Raw genomic sequence first — 18674 nt, forward strand, 5'->3', positions numbered from 1 at the left:
CGGACTGTATCAGCAAGCCATACATCACGGCACTCCATCGCGCCTAATCTCCCGGTCCATCTATCACGGGCGTTTCTGCTTTATTGCTCCATCCATCCAAGCTTGGGCGTGCGCCTGGGTGTCCACACAGTAGGCTAGCAGCAGCCACTGCACTCACTGTCTCCCCCCCCCCCCGTCTTTTTCTGGTTCTGCCTTTGTGTGGATCGCCCCTCCGTCCGCCCGCCTCCCCCCGCCCTGGCCTAGTCCCAAACTGACCTCTCTTCCTCGGCTCTGCCCCCCCCTCGCGTTTCTCTGCTTTTGGAGCTAGCTGGGGGCGCGGACAGAGGGGGCTTCTCCGGCTCCGCGGCACGGCCCCCTCCCGCGCTGCCCTTATCGATCGCCCAGCTCGCCGGGAATGGAGGAGGGGGAGGAAAAGCTTTTACTTGGGACTGCAGATGCTCTGTAGGCAGCCTTTAGGGAGGGGGAGGAAGGATGCTTAGTGAGGGTGGAGGCGACAGTTGAAATCCCACCCCCACCCCCGCACATAAAAGCACAATTCCCGCCGGCTCAGCCCTTGCGCTGAGTCCCATCGGAGCGCAGGGGAAGGACCAGGAGCTCGTTTCGAACGGGTCTTCAGCCCAAGCCCAGCGCGACCCCGCGGAGTGGACAAAGCCAGTCAGTCGCGGTTCAGGAGGAACCAACGCCAGGCGTTCCTGAGCCCTCACAGATTTATGAACGGAGAACCTGTTCGTTACGTCCCCGGCCTTCCCTCTCCGCCTCCCCCCCCCCCCCGCCCCTCCTGAGCCTCTGAGCAGCAGCTGCCGAAGCCCAGCCCCGGGTTCCCTGTTGCTATTCTGGTAGTGGACTTTGGCAAGTCCAACGGTCTGGCTTGGAAGGATATAAAGGAAGGAGAAAGGACGAGTTTAAAAAAAGAAGGGCTACTCACAAGCTTTGCACCCCCGTCCAGCAAAAGAAAGGACCCCCCCCCCCCGCCACACACACACACACACACAGACAACTCAAGTACACTGGCAACAGAGCTATCACAAAGATTCAAGTTCCCTCTGTGATATTCACCTTTCAGTAAAAGCAGCAGCAATTTATCTCTTTGATTTACACCGTGCTGCTCTAGACTGGGGAGCATGCAAGGCTGTTAACAACATTTAAAAACAAAAGGTATTAAAAATAATTAAAGGCTTTAGTTCCTTTTACTTGTGGAGACTGAAGAGTTGTCCTGCAGGCGGGACTTTCTGAGGTGTTTGCAAGAAATCACAGATGAAGTAACTTCAGGCACAAACACGGATTAACCCATCGTTCTGAGTTCACACAATATTTTGAACATAAACTGACCAAACGAGTTGGGTTTACCCTATAGTATAAACCACAAAACAAGCTTAACAGTAGCCAAGATCAGCATCTTGAACAAATGCATCTGCTAGGTCTATGAGACTTGATTAACTGCATTATGAGAATGCAGGCACCCTGACTGAACTGGGATTGAAAAGGCAACTTTCCCCCTGGGGTTCTCCAAATGTCATCCATACTGACTAGGGATTTTGTCAGTATTTATCATCTATCTATCTATCTATCTATCTATCTATCTATCTATCTATCTATCTATCTATCAATCATCATCTACCTATATATGTGTATGAACTAAAGCAGCATCAAACTGCTATGACTTGGAAGCTGTAGCTTAACTTGGAAGCTAAGCAGAGTCAGGCTAGTTAGTATTTGGATGGGAGACACCAGATGATCCCAGGGTTCTAGACTAAAGTGTGAAGCTGAAGAACATCCTGAAAGAAGACACTGGCAAACCATTTCTGTACTGTTGCCAAGGAAACTACCTGGTTGTGTCCCTGAAGTTACAGGAGTCAAGCTCAGGATAAAGGTACCTCAGATATCTTTGCTTTTCAGAGAAGCTTACCTTATTTTCATGTCAGAGATCAACTCTGCCAGAAAGTTAATATTAAAGAAAAAGAACCCTCTGAACAGAGACAGAATGCTCTCCTTTCCACCTGAACATTAGGAGGAGCTCCCACCTGTTAGTCCAGTTTGACCTTCTCTTAGTGTCCTCAGGCGGGACTGGAATGCCATCTGTCTGGGATGTTTTGATTTGGAGTCTTGTACAAAGCAGGGGTTGGACCTGACTTCCCAAATACAGCACAATAATCCTTCCAGAGCAAAATGAATACTCCTGTAGTACCAGAAATAGCAGAGAATATCTCTAGCTCAGGGTTGAACTGTTGGGTTCTTGGTTCTCTGAGCTTGGTTGTTTTCAAGCAGATGTTTCGTTACCCAGGCTAGGTAACATCATCAGCACACAATGTTGGAAATGCTATATCTGGCTTTTGGAATGAAAGAAAATTAGGCCCTTTGATCTGATTCTTGTGTTAGGCATAGCTTTAGAAAGTGTTTCTCAGTGCTTTAAGCCTTAAGGTGTTTGGCTGGGTTTTGACTAAATGAACACAGCTGCTGTGATCCATGTAACATGGCAGATGGCTTAGAATGATGCATGAACTCAGTCAGTTTTGGCTTGTTAAAAGAATCATGATTAAACAAGCTGTGGCTAGCACAGTGTATCATGATGTGTCAGCCTGGTAGGCTTAGCTGTGGCTAGAGACTGGGGAAAGGAGATGAGACAGGACTGTACACCAAAGGAAGCAGAATTCTGTGATCTATTGAATAATAACATTTTATTCAAAGATTCTTGGAAGTCTTCCAGTCTGTCTTTCAGACCCAAGCAGGAAGTGCTATGCAGGATCTTGCAACTATACAATTTCTGATAAATGACATCCAGCCTCTGTTTAAATTTAGCGAAAGAGAGCCAGCTATCTCCCACTGCAATTTTATTCCACACTCCAGTACCTCTTATTATTTGGAAGTGTCCCCTAACGTTTAATGGAAACCTGTTTCCTGGAACTTTCTACTGTACTTGGATGTACAGTAATTTCTGCTCTTGATTTTTGAGCACAGCTTTCATGCTATCCACACTTCTCCTCTCCAGGGTAAAACTACCCAGCTTCTTTTCCTGCTCTTCAAGGAACAAGGTTCCTCCATCTTTCACATTTTGGCCATGCTCTTCTTCGTTCTTTCTAAAACATGCCACTCAGAAATGGATGCATTTCTCCAACTGCAGCCTACACATCAACATCTACAAAGCATCATTGGTTGAGTAAATGCCACCTCCCTGCCTCCCCCCCCCCCCCGAAGATATGTCAAATGCAATAAAATCCTTGATGGTCACCAGTGAATTATCTCAAACTGAGGAGGGGGTGAAGGACCTTCCCTGCTTCAGATATGGGGAAGCCACAGTTGGTCAGAAAGGTCCAGTCTTGGGTGGGATGGATCAAAGGTGATTTGTCTCAAGAAGGCCAAGGCTTGTTGTCCCACTTCACTTCTGAAACTCTAGAAACCGTCCTACATATCAGTGTCAGAAGTCAACCTTGGAGAAGATGGTGGATGAGGAGGCAAGGAGAGGCATTTTCTCTTTCTCCTGAAGATTTGTAGGAGAGAGAGAAAGGAAATGAATGGCTTCAGTTCCATGTTCCCACCTGGAACTTGTAATGGTCTGTGAGAATGTCCTCAGAGACAGGAGGAGCAGCAACAGCAGCATCAGACTAGGCAACAGTCAGATAAGAGGCAGCTTAGCCCTCAGAAGAAATGGGGTGTGGCAAACATCTCAGACCCTCCCTAGTTTCTAGGACTGTAAAAGCAAAGGGGGAGAGATGTATTTTCAGACTTGCAAAATTCTGTTACTGTAACCTTACAGGAAAGGTAGTGTTAGTACTCATGGTGGGTGCTTCTTGTCTGGGCTACCTCTAAGAGCTGACAGAACCAAACATGGAAAATAGGCAAGAATTCCTTTTCAGCCTCTTCTGGCTTATACTGCAGCCTTCTTAGATTTTAGCCTTGCTAAGAATACTGGGATTTGCAAGTGGAGAGTGCTAGGCTGGATAAGAGTGTTACACTCCCTAGAAGAAGCCATGGCTAGAAAGAATTTTGCAGCACTTATATCAGGAATCATGACTCCCTGCAACATTTCGTTGTACACCTTGTGTGGTCAAACAGGTACTATTTCAGGAAGAGCATGGAGATGGATCTCCACCTTTTCTTCTCTTTCTCCAGAGAATCAGCACTCACCCATTTTTCTGTATAGATAGTTTGGACTTGAAAAGTACAAAAATAAAAATGCCTTCAAGTCAAGCTCTACTTCTGATGACTCTGTGCATGCTGTTTTCTTGACAGTCATACAAACAGGATTTGCCTCTGCCTTCTCCCTGAGAGTTTTGTTGTTGTTCCTAGATCCCTGTAATTGTCTGATGGTTTCCCATCCAAATACTAACCAGGTTTTTTTTTTTAATCCATTCAATGGTAGAAGTGATTTGCTATTGCCTTTTTCCCAGGGCTGAGAGAGAGTGACTGGCCCAAGGTCACCCAGCTGGCTTTGTGCCTAAGGTGGGACTGGAACTTACTGTCACTGGGTTTCTAGCCCACTGCCTTAACCACTGCACCAGACTGGTTTAACCCTGCTTTATTCCAAGTCCAGACAAAGTCAGCCAAGGGCCTGTCTTCTGCTGAAACTTTGGGGATGTAGATGGATCAATGTTATGGTGGTTCTTTGGCTCCATAGGATGCTGCCAGAACAGTGACCTGTTTAAATGCTGTGCAGCTCCTTAAGGAATAGCTCTGGGCAGTGTTTCTCAACCTTGGCAACTTTAGGATATGTGGACTTCAACGCCCAGAATTCCCCTGCCAGCATGGCTGGCTGGAGAATTCTAGGAGTTGAAATCCACATATCTTAAAGTTGCCAAGGTTGAGAAACACTGGTTCTGGGTCACTCTCTGGCCTGTCTGGGGATTTAAGGGGCCTCCTGAGGACTGGGCCTTGGTGAATCCCCTAGGAACTGTCCTGGGTGCTGATATTTAAATTAGAAGACAACTGGCAACCTCAGATTACTATGTTATCCTTCTCAGCCACAAGTTAAACATCAGCCAGCAGTGGGATGCAGCTGCAAAAAAGGTAAATGCCAGCAGGAGCCTAAAGTCCAGATCCTAGGAAGTAACTGTTTTATTCTCCTCTGCCCTGGTCAAACTCCACTGGGAGAACTGTGTCCACTTTGGGGCAACATAGTTCAAAAAGGAGAGTAACAAATTTAAGCAAATTCAGAGTAGGGTTGCCATGATGGAGAAGGGTCTGGAAACCATGGCTTTCAAGAAGTTAAAGGAAGTTTAGCCTGCAGAAGAGAAGTCTGAGGGGAGATATGATAGTAGTCATTTTATATATGAATGGTTGTCACACAGAAGGAAAACTGGATGATTGGCCCAAAGGGCAGGACCAGAGCCAATGGATAAAAACCACAAGGAAGGAGGTTCAGGTAAGAAGTCAGGATGTCCTTCCTGACCATATGAGCTGTCAGCCAATTAATAGGCTACCACAAAGAATGGTGAGTTCTTCTGTGCTGGAGGTCTTCAAACAGATGCTGGATGACCATCTGTCAGAAATGCTCTCGTGCAGTCTTTCTCAACCTTGGCAACTTTAAGATGTGTGGACTTCAACTCCCAGAATTCCCCAACCAACTGGCTGGGGAATTCTGGGAGTTGAAGTCCACACATTTTAAAGGTGCCAGGTTTGAGAAAGACTGGTCTAAAGGATCCCACACTGAGCATGAGGGTCTGATGAGATGATCTCTAAAGTCATTTCCAACTATGGTTCTCTGTAGATGAAATAGTTGTGGGAATCTCACAAGCAAAGGAATGCATGCAATTGGTGCTTTCCATTGCTCCTGTGGCACCTAATAATATTGTGTAATATGGTACCATCTCCACTGAAGATGGAGAGACCCTCTAGATGGAAAGGTAAAGTCTATTTGAATTAACTCCTGGAGACTTCAGGGAAAAGTCTACGCAGTGTTCTTGGCAACAGTATAGAAGTGGTCTGTCACTGCTGTCTTCTAGGAAGTTATTTCCACTCTTCAGTTTTGGTGTTCGTTGGTAAATTTTCATCCAAATACTAACCAGGTCCAATTCCACTGTGCTTTCTGAAATCAGCTAAGATTGGCTAGGTTGTCCTTATAAGCAAGGCATAACTAGATATTCCACAGTTAAGGGGAGAGAGCCAAGGTGTTGTAGTGGTTAAGGTGTTGGACTATGACTGAAAAGACCCAGGTTCAAGTCCACCTTTAGCCATGGAGACTCACTTGGGAGACTTTAAACCAGTGACCCCCTCAGTCCAACCTACTCAAAAGTTTGCTACTGTGGGACAAAATGAGCAAAGAACCTGATGTATGCCACCTTGAGCTCTTGACAGAAAGGTGGACTATAAATCTAATAAATAAATATGATAGACTATGCTAAGTAGAATCAAACTGGGGTAGTATTAGATGGGAGACCAGCAGTAATTTCATTTTAGAAAGCTAGACTGATGTTGCCAGGGCTGAATTAGTGGTGAAGATTTCAGTCTAACTTATTTGTTTATCCTGAGAGATTAGATTCAGGAGCTCAAAGTGGCATATGTAGCACCTCTCCTCATATTTTCCACACAACTTGTTAAATTAACTACATGGGAGGGCAGGGATGCAAAGAACAACAAGCGCCCAACAACAACTCTTACATAAGAGGAAAACCATGCCCGTCTCTGAGAGTGGCACAACCAGAGAGTGCAAAGGGCTTCAGATTTGACCCAATACATTCTGAATTGCTATTTCCTTTCCCTTAGATCCAGACAACTGACCATTTCCTGGAATAAAATAATGGTGTTATTTCTAGCCAGGCATATCCTGGGTTTGATGGACTTGTTTAAAGAAGTCAATGGTAAAAGCCCTTCCATATTGTTGCTAAGATCCCTTTATAAATGTGTCTATGTAGTCACTTGAATTGGAGCTCAATTTGAGGGTGCCTTAATTAGCACAACCACCAATGGATCAGTCCTTTTCATTAGCCTTTCCTACACAACTCCTGTTGAAGTTGGTTTCTTCCAGGCCCTGGCTGAATCTACAGGCCAAATGGAAGAGGGAAATGGTTTATTCAGGGGACTCCTATCTCATATTCAGCTGCCAACCCCCAATGGACATGGGCAAAATAGGTGATGGCCCAAGGGCACTTATATCTTTCCTTTTGCTCTAGCCTGGGTGTTATGCTTCCATCATAGGAGCAGAGCACACATCTGCCCCCAGTTTCATCATGAAGGAAGTGACCTCTTTTGTCCTTCCTTATCTCTGGAATGTCCTTTCAAAGCCCCATAGATCTCCTGCTCTCTCAGAAGGCTCTGTCCTTTCTGCCTGGATGCGCTGATATCTGGGATCCCTTAGAGATCCATAGATTTTCACCTCTGCTCTTTCCCCTTTGCTGACACTTCTGCCTGGAACATTCTCACAGAAACCCACCAGACTGTTCCCTTAAAAGATGCTGTAGCACAGGGTTTCTCAACCTTAGCAACTTTAAGATGTGTGGACTTCAACTCTCAAAATTCTGGGAGTTGAAGTCCACACATCTTAAAGTTGCCAAGGTTGAGAAACCTTGCTGTAGCATCTTCCTGTCCTTTTTGCTTGGAATTGCCTCTGAGAATATCTGGAAAGCCCATCTTTTGCTTCTTGGTATCCCGCTTCAAAGCCCCTGTGTTCCACCTTCCCCAGACCTGCAACCCCACCCAGAATATATGAAAAGCAAATTGCAGCAAGACAGCCATGTGAGCAGTAAGTAAACAGGAATCTGGTTGCGCCTTTTCCAACTAACACATTTTGTCAAGGGGCATCAGCTTTCACTGCAGCTCACAAAAGCTTATGCGTTTTAATAAAATTTGTTAATTGGGAAAGGTGTGACCAGACTCCTTATGACTGGAAGGAAATAAATGGATATGCTTCCAGTATTACCTTCTGTTCTCCCCTGTTTGTTGCCGTCTTCTGTATTGATTATAGGCTTATTTCTTACAACTTTGTAAAGTACCATACATGAAAACAGCTCTGTATAAATAAAGCATCATTCCTATTGCTTCCATTAAAAAAAAAAAACAGCCTGGAAAGTCGTCCCCCCCCCTTTACCCATCCCCCCCCCATATTTATAGCATGGCTGGAATGGCTGCAATATGTCTTCGGCTCTCTGGGTGGTGTTAGCTGGATCTTCTTTCCCTCCGCTCTGTAATTAATAAAATATAATTGAGCTGTGCTTGCCTGTTCGCCTTTCCACTGGGCAGTGACACCCCATTGCTCCGATTTAATCAATACAATGTCATTAGGCAAAAGGGAAGAAAATGTGCTAAAGCATTGAAGGGGGGGGGGTTGGGGGGGTGAGCTCTTTCCCAGAAAACGACACAGAACAATGGAAGGATCTTAAGTCCCAAATGATGCCTTTCGAAGGAGTAGAAGTTTCTTTCCTCTGTAGCCTTGCCATATATTTAAACTTTTCTCTTCCGTATTTATTAATTACAGATTCTTGGGGCTCTTTGTCTCCTCTCTCCCATGTGCAATGCATTTGTTTTCTCTGAGTCATATTAGTTGCAAACCCACCACCTCAGTTTACCCCCAGCACCAGCCGCAGATATTAAAAAATAGTATATCCAGGACAAGGGTTAAATTTCAGCTTTTCTCCCAAACACCTTTGTTTTTAGCAAGAGCAATAGTTTCCTAAGAATATAGGAAGAGCTCTGTTGGATCAGGTGCCAGATTGACCTAATCCTGTATTCTCTTTCACAGATCAAGAATTTTGCCCCAAAGCAGCAGATCTTCAATTATGCTCTACAGCTGAATGTGGAAATACTTATTATTATTATTGTTATTATTATTATTATGGTTGGTTGCACAGTCAGCCAGATGTTTAGACTGGATTTGGCATTTTGTATCATCATCATCATCATCATCATCATCCCACCTTTTTTAATTTGGTCAACTCAAGGCAGTGAATATACCTAATATTCCTGCCTCCTATTTTCCCCACAACAACAACAACCCTGTGAGGTGGGTTGGGCTGAGACAGAGTGACTGACCCAAAGTCACCCAGCCAGCTTTCGCGCCTAAGGCAGGACTAGAACTCTCAGTCTCCTGGTTTCTAGGTCAGCATCTTAACCACTACATCAAAATTGCAGGGAACAGCTGTTGTTAGACCTCATCATCATGATTTCTTTCCCTTCTGACCAAGGATGGTCATCTCAGCTCACAGAGTGTAGCATATCTTGTAGCAGATCACCCACCAGATATTTGAAAAACTCAGTGCTTATTATGGTACATGCTGTAGGAGAGACACGTTGACAAAAATTTGGAAGGATTCTGGTAGCACCTTTTCTGACTGGCACACTTTGTTAAATTAGTCATGAACATGACATTTAATTAATAATTTAATTCAATCTGTCAGTTAGGAAAGGTGCTACTCCAGATGCTTTCGGATTTTTGGAGACAAAAAGCTCAGAAATCTCTATCTACCTGATTTTGCTGAATGGGAAATTGTGTTGCTGGTGGGATGCTGAAATAAATTTGAGAACCTTGACTGGCAACAAAATGGTGGGGAGTGGGTTGCCTCTGTCCTCTAGAGCAGTGTTTCTCAAGCTCAGGAACTTTAAGATGTGTGAACTTCAACTCCCAGAATCCCCCAGCCAGCCTGGAATTCTGGGAGTTGAAGTCCACACGTCTTGAAGTCACCAAGGTTGGGAAACACTGTTCTAAACACTAACATCCTACCCACCATAGCTAATCTATTGAGATTTGCATTGGCTATCCCAGGATCCCCATAATTCTCTCTCCTGGAAAGCCAACACAAAGGTCTCAGGTCAAGGCGGAAGGCCAAGCTGGGGAAACCACAGAGGTCAAGCCAGATTGATTGATTGATTAGATTTATATTTCACCTTACAGTCAGGAGTTCAAGGCACCCTACATAGTGCTCCCTCCTCCTCCTTTTTCCCATGACAGGTCTGTGAGGTAGGCCTGGCCAAGAAAGAAGGACTGTACCAAAATCTCACAGGGAACTTCTGGAGACTAAAACCTGCTCCTGGTCCAGCATCTTCACCGCTGCACCACATTGGGTGTCTAACAAGGTCTCTAACTTTGGTGTGTGCTGGGGTGAAACATCTCCACAACTGATCCCTAGTTTTCCCTACATGTTGGTAGCACCTGATGCTGAGCTTCCTAGGCTGTGCCCAGGGACTCTAGCCCACTTCACTATTATTTATATATTTGTATTTTTGACATTTCTGTCTCACTTTCGCAACATAAACCAACAGCAGTCTCAAGGCAGAAACACCATGTCTTCTCTTCAGTGTCTCTTTCCATATTGATTAAGCATTGCCGTTCATTTGTATAGGTCTGGTATTAATTCGCTTGGATCTTGTGTCCATTGAACTGGATGTTGTATTCATCTATGTTCCAACACACATACTTAGCTTATTTCATTGCCTGGCCTTACAGCCTCACTTGGTAATTTTTTTAAAAAAAATATTCCTTCTGTATGGTTATATATAGAGCCAACCATCACATCTGTCGATATGGGGCAGGTTATAAATATCTAAAGAAATAAACAAACTTTGACAATGCAGAGTTCTTTCTCTTTCCAATGAAACCTATGTCACAATGCATCTTTTTGTCTTAAAAGTGCTGCAGAAACTCACATTTTACTTGCTTCCCAAAATTTCAGAGGGGAGGGAAAAAACCTTCTCAAAATTTCATGGCTTCAGCTGCTTCGCCTCCCTTAGCACAACTTTTGAACTGGTTAAAAACCAAGTCAGGAAATGCCTTGGCCCTTGTCCAAGGTGGATTAATTTATTATTAATCACCCATTAATAGTAATAATTTATTTCTTTGCAAAAAATGAATTATTAAATAGATGCAGCATCATTGATCAACGCAGAACTACTGAATAAAGAACATATCAAAAGTCCTGCATCCTGTATTCTGCAGGATTCAACAAGATGGTTCTAAGATGCAGTGAAGCAGCACATTTAAGGCCACAAAGCACCTTCTATGGTGGCACCTGGCAGCTGACCTACAAAAGGATAGGATTGCTTTTGAGACCAGCTAGGAAGTTGCTGTACATCAAGTAGCCCATTTTGCTCAGGATTGGCAAGAGAGATTGTCAGCAGCTTATCAAAATTTCAGACAGGAGGAGTATTTTCCAACCGCAGAAGCTGGGACTTGAATTTAAGATTTTGCACAACCAAACAGTGGTGCAGGTAGGTAGTTTTGGACCCTGGTCATAATGTGGGAGGGGGAAGATATCCAAGCCTTACTTGAAAATGAACATATAATTACATAAGATACAATTTGTAATATTTATGTTGTTATTTATGATAACCTTTACTGGACTTTCAGTGTTTAATAGGGAGAGATGAGTTTCTGAAGATGGGTTTATAGAAATCAGGGTGAGGTATGGAATGAAGAGATGTTTGGTTATATTTTAAGAGATAGTGATAAGTTGTTCATGTTGATTATACTTGCTGGGGATGAAGGGGGAGGTTTCTTTTTCTATTGTTCTTTCCCCCCCTTCTTTCTCCTTTTTTCTGCAGTTCTTTTAATTTTAATTTTTTAATGTATTTATTTTGTAGTTATAAGTTTTACTTGTATAATATAATATTTTAAAATGTTACTGGGGGAAAATAAAGAAAATAAACACCATTCTATTTTCAGAGGCAGAGAAAAAAAGAAAATAAATGACGGAGGGAGGGAGGGAGGGAAAAAAGGAAGGAAGGGAGAGAGGAATGGAGGGAGAGGGAAAGGGAGAAGGAGGGAGGGAGAGAAGGAGAAAGGGAAATACATACAGTACACACATATCCAAACAAGAGCATCTATATTTATGTATACTGCTCTAACAATCACTTTGTGTCTAAAAAATGTTTCTATAAAACATAGAAGATAGGATGTGATGGGAATTGATATCAACACCTCTGTGTCCCTGTCATTCTTGATCCCAGGCCTATTTATTTTTTACTTTGTGGGCAATCCTTTGGAAGTTGCCTTTTGCAGGAGGTCTTAGATGTTGGCTTCCAAATTCACTCTTCAGCCCTGTGCACAAAGCATGTTCAATTTTGCCCAGAATTCCCCTCCCAGATCTGAGGGATGGGTATTAATTCATTGATCACATTTAGCACCTGCCTTTTCTCTTCTTTAGCCCAGGGACAACAGCCTTGTGAGGTAGATCAGACAGAAAGAGATTGACACTAAGGAGGAAGCAGATTTCTCTGTCTCAAATTCTGCCAGAGTAATTAGATCAGGTTTGGGGTAGTTTGGGTTCTCACTTCAGAACAGCTGATAAGAGTGTCCTTCCCTAGCTCAGCTTTTGAAAGAAGAGTCAGGGTTCACCTGCTGCTCTAAGCCATTGTTTCCTTTAACAATGGTTTAGTAAATAAGATACAATGCCTCGATATTTCCAAGGTGCTAAGCCATAAATCAGAGGTGCACAATTTAAAGCCCCAGGGTGTCATGTCCCCCGCATAAAACATAAAACAGCCCCTAGAAATATGCCAAACCTATGATCAAACTGTAATTTTTAAAATACAGAACATGATCAAGTTAATTATGTTTAACTTAAAATGAGGAAAAACGCAGTTAAACCAAATTTCAGTTTTACCTTCATTTCCTGCTATTTTTTTAGAGTATGCCTCTGGTATACTCAAAGACCATGCAGCCCTCCTGGTCAAGCAAGCAAGCCCCCATTTCATTAATCATTTGCTTGTTTGTAAGATTGATATCCTAACTTCCATTGCACTCAACAACAGCCCTGTGAGGTAGGTTGAGCTGAGAAGGAAGGAATGGCCCAGTAAGGGTCTCCTGGGTCTCCCCACTCCAATCCAGCACCTTCCCTGATGCACCTGATTGGTTCTTGGGCTGAGGAGGAGGGACTGGCCCAAAGTCAGCCAATGAGCTTCCATGACTGAGGGAGATCTAGGACCTGGCTCTTTCCACCTCCTGGTCCAGCATTTTCGCCTCTATATCAGACTGGCTCAATGCAAATTATGGTGCCTGGGCAAATTCCATATCCTCAGCCCCAACCAACATAATAAACTATGTTATAGTTTAGCAAAATATGTGAACACAGCCAAAATGTCTGGGGTAGGTTCTGCCTCTGTTTATGTTTCTGGGCATATCAATAACTACATCTGTAGGTTATGTGGCTTATGTGTGTAGTAGGTAAATCTAAAACGATGAGCTATGAACAGCAGAAATTAAAATAGCTGACTGAAATTATTTAATGCCTATCTTCGAATTTTCCACCATGTTGGTAGGTCCTGAACTTGGTAATATTTGATGTAATTTTGACTCTGGAGTACCACTGGGGCAGTGACTATTCTATCCTTCGTTGCAAACTCTCTAAGAAATATATTCTATTTTTCTTCACAGAAAGTATCTTTCAGTGAAACAAGTTCATATATGAAAGTCATCTGTGTACAAGCCCCCCCCCCCATACGTTCCTCCAAATAGGACAGTGCTTTGCTTTCCCCTTCTACTTGACTCCAAAGGATCCCAATTTAACTTTTTACGCCAAAAGGAATTATTTTGGCTTCCCAAGCAGGAAGCAAGTCGTTTTCCCTGCTGGAGAGTGTGTGAGATTAATTCGAGGAAAGTTCAGGTATTTAGAAGGAAGGAAGAAAAACCGCTGAAAAGAAAGAATAAGGAAGGAAGGAAGGAAGGAAGGAAGGAAGGAAGGAAGGAAGGAAGGAAGGAAGGAAGGAAGGAAGGAAGGAAGGAAGGAAGGAAGGAAGGAAGGAAGGGAGAGCCATAGAGAAAGTGTAAAACTAAAGCGAAAGTATCAAAACTAGAAAGGAATGAAAAAAGGCAGGGAAAGAAAAGAGGAAAGGGGAGAAACTGGTTATTTTTTTCGCCGCCCCTTTCTTTCCCGGGTCCTTCGTTCCGTCTCCCCCCTGCCCCCCACCCCCCCGCATTCCGCAGATCTATCATAAACACTTCAGCTCCGACACGTAAAGATTTGTTTTCTCTCCTGGGCAATCGATAGATGCCCGGGGAAAATATATCCCGGCGCCTCTGCTGGCGCTCCCCCCAACCCCGGCCAAAACAACTGCGGCCCCCAGCCAGATTTGGGATAGAGCGAGAACTTTCCGAGTCAACTGCCTGGAAAATATCCGGAAAAGACTTTGGCGGAAGGAGAGAGAAGTTGCGGCCGAGACGGGGTTCGGGGTGGGGTGGGGACTCTTTCACCCTTCGAAAGTTGGAATAATTCCCGTACATATTACTAATCTTACAATAACGCGGGTTCATTATGGCCCTCCCCACTCAGAAGTTCAAGAGAAAGACCCCTGCCCTTAAGGAGCTGTCGGTAAACCGCGCTCCGTACCGTTGGTGCAGGCGGGGTTGGGACTGATCTTCATTTAGCCGAGAAACTTGCTTCCCTTAGCTTGGACCAGATTCTCCCTCAGGATATCCTACCTCGCAGGGTTAGTGTAAGGCTCAGATTCCGGGGTACGTTCCTCGCTTGGAAGCGCTTGCAGAAAAAGTGGAATATAAATGTAGAAATATGGAATTTATCAACTTAGGATGTGAGAAGCAGAAGGGGGAGCACAATGTCTTTCTCGCTGCAGTTGTAAGCTTCGCGGGGCAGAGATTTTCCCTGGTATTATATCTCTCTATCTGTCTATCTGTCTGTCTATCTCTCAGAAAAGCAAACGGAATTGAGTCCACGAATTATAATATATAATATTAACTCGAGTATCATCAAAGAACTCAGATATGAATTCTAATTTCAAGTCTTTCCTTTCCTGGGAGAGGAAAGTTTTGAGAGCCCAAAATCCGACAGATGCCTCATCCGGACTCTGAGAAGCGGTCTAACCAGGAGTTAAGGAATGCGGATTCCAAGTTATTTTCTTCAGATATTCTATTTTCTCCTCCTTGCGAAGAGCAAAGGATAAGTCCGATCAGTCAATATCGGAACTGGCGGGGTGAAGTAGACACAGGGCTTGTAGATACCGTTCCAAAAAAGCGAAAAGGAGGGACGATTTGGGTTCACACGGCTTGCTGAACTCTGCATCCAAGTTCACCAGCATTGCACGCGGCGCTCAAAGAAATACAACCACGGTGACTTAACCCACGGCCAGTTAATGCGAAGACAAAATATGCCAAAGGGTCGGACGTTTGCAGGTCTGGCAAAGTTCTGAGGGTCGGGGGAGAACCGCGGGCCCGTCGAAGCCAAGCCCGAATGCCTGGCGGGGAAACCGAATTCCCGCTCCGGTCCGTGCGTAGCACAGAAGAAGTCAGGTCACCTTCGGGGGGGGAAAAAAAATTAGAAGGGTGCCATTGAAAGCTATCCCTGACGGGTGGATCTAAGGAGATAGGGAAGTTTTACTCAAGAGTAAACAACAACATGCAATCCCAGATTGCAGTAGTAGTAGTAATAATAAAGTATGCAACCTCAACAACAACGTTCCTTCCTTCCTCCCTAGATGAAGGCTGAAGTTCCCCTCTTTTGAAAAGCCTGAAGTTTCTGCTATCGAGCTATGCAGAATTAATAAACAACGCTGGAGGCATTAAAAAGGGAACCCCTCCTTCTCTCCCTACCCCCCATAATATTAATTATGCACAGTTAATTTCCTGACCCTCCAGATCCGTCTCTCGTGGTTTAGGGGGGCAGAAAAATTTCAGTTTCGTGGGTTGTTTTCCGAAATGATCATACGTGAGTTCAAATATCAGAAGAATAACTTAATGATCATGCCTTTAGCCTGCGTCTAACTTTTCAGAGTTAAGGAGGGTTCTACATCGTGTTATCTGTGTTGCTATGCTGTGTTAATATGTGTACAATACCTCAGGAAGACAATCCGACCAGTGGATCATGCTGTAATCCCTCGTATTCCTTACAATTTTCATTAGCACATGGGTATAATATTAATACAATACAATACAATACAATGGCGAAGGAAGTTTAGACTCCTAATTGTAGAAAGGCAAAGCAAGGAAATTTGGGTTGGCTCTGGCACGCTCCCTCCCTTTCACTTTCTCTGCTCCAAACTTTTCTTTTCAAAGAAGAAAAGAAAAAGAAATAAACCGCGTCTATATTTTTTGCCAGGACGGAGTGCCTCTACGATTTTCTTTTTCCTGGCTGTGTTCAAAAGCAAAAAGCCCCGACATTTATTTTAGTCAGTTTTATTCTCGCGTTTTAAAGAGACTAGGTTTTGTTCCTTTATTGTTACATCCAGGGGAGGATGCAATATTTTATTTGCATTTCAAGATTTCTTTCAAATTGGCTGGTTTTTTTCCCCCTCTACAAGTTATTTTATGGATTCTTCACTCCCTCCCCAACAGATATACAGGATAACCATTTTTGCTGAAAATTTCAACATATTTCTTAGGGATGGAAGGTTTAATTGGAGAGTAATCCCAAGTAGGATCGGGGCATCTAAAATGACAGTGATTGTGGGTTGGAGAGGATCCCTAAAGATCTGATTCAGCGAAAGTGGAAAGGGCTGGCTGGACAACTACCCAAAATGCGAGTGATGGGCACCTCCAGGTAATAACAGCGCAACGCGATCCTATACGCGACTCTTCAACAGCCAGCCTTGCTGTGTTGATAAGCAGGTCCAAATTGCAACCCATCCTTGAATTTTGTTCTTCTTACTTGTGAGTAAATCTGGTGGGGATCCCGCTCCAAAGTAAGAGGTGGTTTTTATATTTACCCCCTTTCCAAACACAAACACCATTTTCAGCCGGTTGCCACCGAGGCCAATGGAACAACCTGTGCATAAACTGCGCCCTGCTCAGTGGGACCTACTTCTGCATAACGAGCTACAGGATTGCCTGCTGCAATCCTAAATGCCTTAGTAAGCAAGCTCAGAATTTACTCCATTCCCCTCCCGACTTGCAGAGGCTTGTCGTGTTACACGAATATGCCGCATCCTCCGGGTAAAGACAGTAATCCCACAGGTGCCGTTTTATGGACTCTGCGGTTCATGCCAGCGTTCAAAAATCCATGTTTGCTTTCAGTTTGTGCCCCTTGTGGCGGGCCGGGTTTTCTTAAAATGGGGGGGGGGCGGGGGAGGCAGAAAAGTTCAATAATTAGAAGGGAAATGTACAAAGGTGTCAGAAATCATTTCGGAAGAAAGACAATTCATTAACAAAACTCGGATGCTGGCAAGAAAAGAAAAAAAGGGGGGGAGGAAGAAATTACAGATACAGCTCTACAAAACTGAACAGGTGTGTAGAGACACACACGGATAAAGGCGATCCAGGAGTGTGAAAACAAACGTTTCCACTTCGAGAACGAAACAGGGTATTTTTCTCCATTGCCTCCTTAAAAAAATCTTTTCCCCGGTTCCCTCTCTCCTCCTCGCGGCCCCTTTTTCTTTCCCCCGGTGGTAGCCCTGGGAGAAGGAAGGGTGCCCTAAGCCCAAAATCTTAAAGGGAACATATTCCCTTAAAATAAAGATTAGCTGCAGAATTAGCTGCATAGATTATTCCAGCCAACGTGAAGCCGCCGAAGATTTCAGCGGGAACGGAAAGGGGTGGGTGGAAGATGTAATCGCCCAATAACTGGGATTAATCCTATTGAACCCAGCGACGTGCTTTTCGGTAAACTGGTTTCGGCTGGCGCGATTAAGACAGGGAACTGGGGCTCCTGTCTCCCCTCGACCTTGGCCCGGGCCTACATCGGGGCGAGGGACGGTGGGCCCGTCCGGGAACTCCCCTACGAAGAACCCACCATCCCAATTTCCCCTCTTTCAAGCCTATGGAAAGTTGCCCCCACACAGCAAACCCATCGAAATCAATCGGATTTCCGCGACAGGAGGAAGACAGCAAATCTCCCTTCGGAATTGCCAAGAATCACTAAATCCGCGGCCACGCCAACATTGGGGTGCCGGGTTTTATTCGGTAGCGCCAGAGAGCAAACTTAGCTTTGCCTCATTTTAAATTCGGAGTGGCTTGGGGTTTGGCCTGACTCCCTTGGAGGGGGTTACGCTGTGGGGGTGGGGGAGGATACGGAAAACCCCAAACCAACAATGCGGAAAGCTGCGGTTTCGTTGCCAATAGAAGGCACTTTGCAAACACGTCCCTCAGAAGTTCCTCCCCATTGAAAGGGAAGGTGGGTTCGGGGCTGTGGGTGGGATTTCATTGCAGGCGGCGGGGCTGGTCGCCGGAGGTGAGGTCGGGAGTAGCAGAAGGACGGAGGGCATTTTCAAAGGCGAGGCTACCCCAGGAGGCGCGGGGCGTTAGGGCCGGGTGTTCTGAGCAGTTGCCTGGAGGGGAGGCAGGCGCTGGCCGCTTCAGAAAATAAAGGGCTTGTCTCGAACCGCCGGAACACGCCAGTTCCCTGCGTGGCGGAGGGCCGTGTTCAGCCGTGGGCGGTCCTGGGTGGCGGCAGGTAAAGTGTGTGGGTACGCCTGTGAATGTAACAGAAAGAAAAAAACATAGGTTTGGGGGGTGCCTACATATAAGGTACACACATACCTTAAAAATCCATATATTCTATAGGTCCTGAAAGTAGCTCGGGTGTGATCTGCGCCCGAGTTGATGCAGGTTGAATAGAAAACGCGGGAAAACACTTTTTTTAGGAAGAATTTTGCCCACAAGCAAGCAAAGTAGACCCTACACGCACAAGGCGCCTTGGCCTGGCCTCTTTGCGCCACTTCCCCTCTTCAGGCTGTCAAGAGGGTGGGGACACTGCTGGGGCGGGGAGGGAAATGGAAGGTGCCGAGGGGTCGGCCCCACTCCTGGACTCCGGAAGCTGCTAGAGAGATACCTTAGATTTCTGCCAAGTCAGCGAGGAAGAAGGAAAGTT

This window comes from Candoia aspera, chromosome 1 (assembly GCF_035149785.1).
Source record: "Candoia aspera isolate rCanAsp1 chromosome 1, rCanAsp1.hap2, whole genome shotgun sequence".
In the NCBI taxonomy this organism is placed as follows: domain Eukaryota; kingdom Metazoa; phylum Chordata; class Lepidosauria; order Squamata; family Boidae; genus Candoia; species Candoia aspera.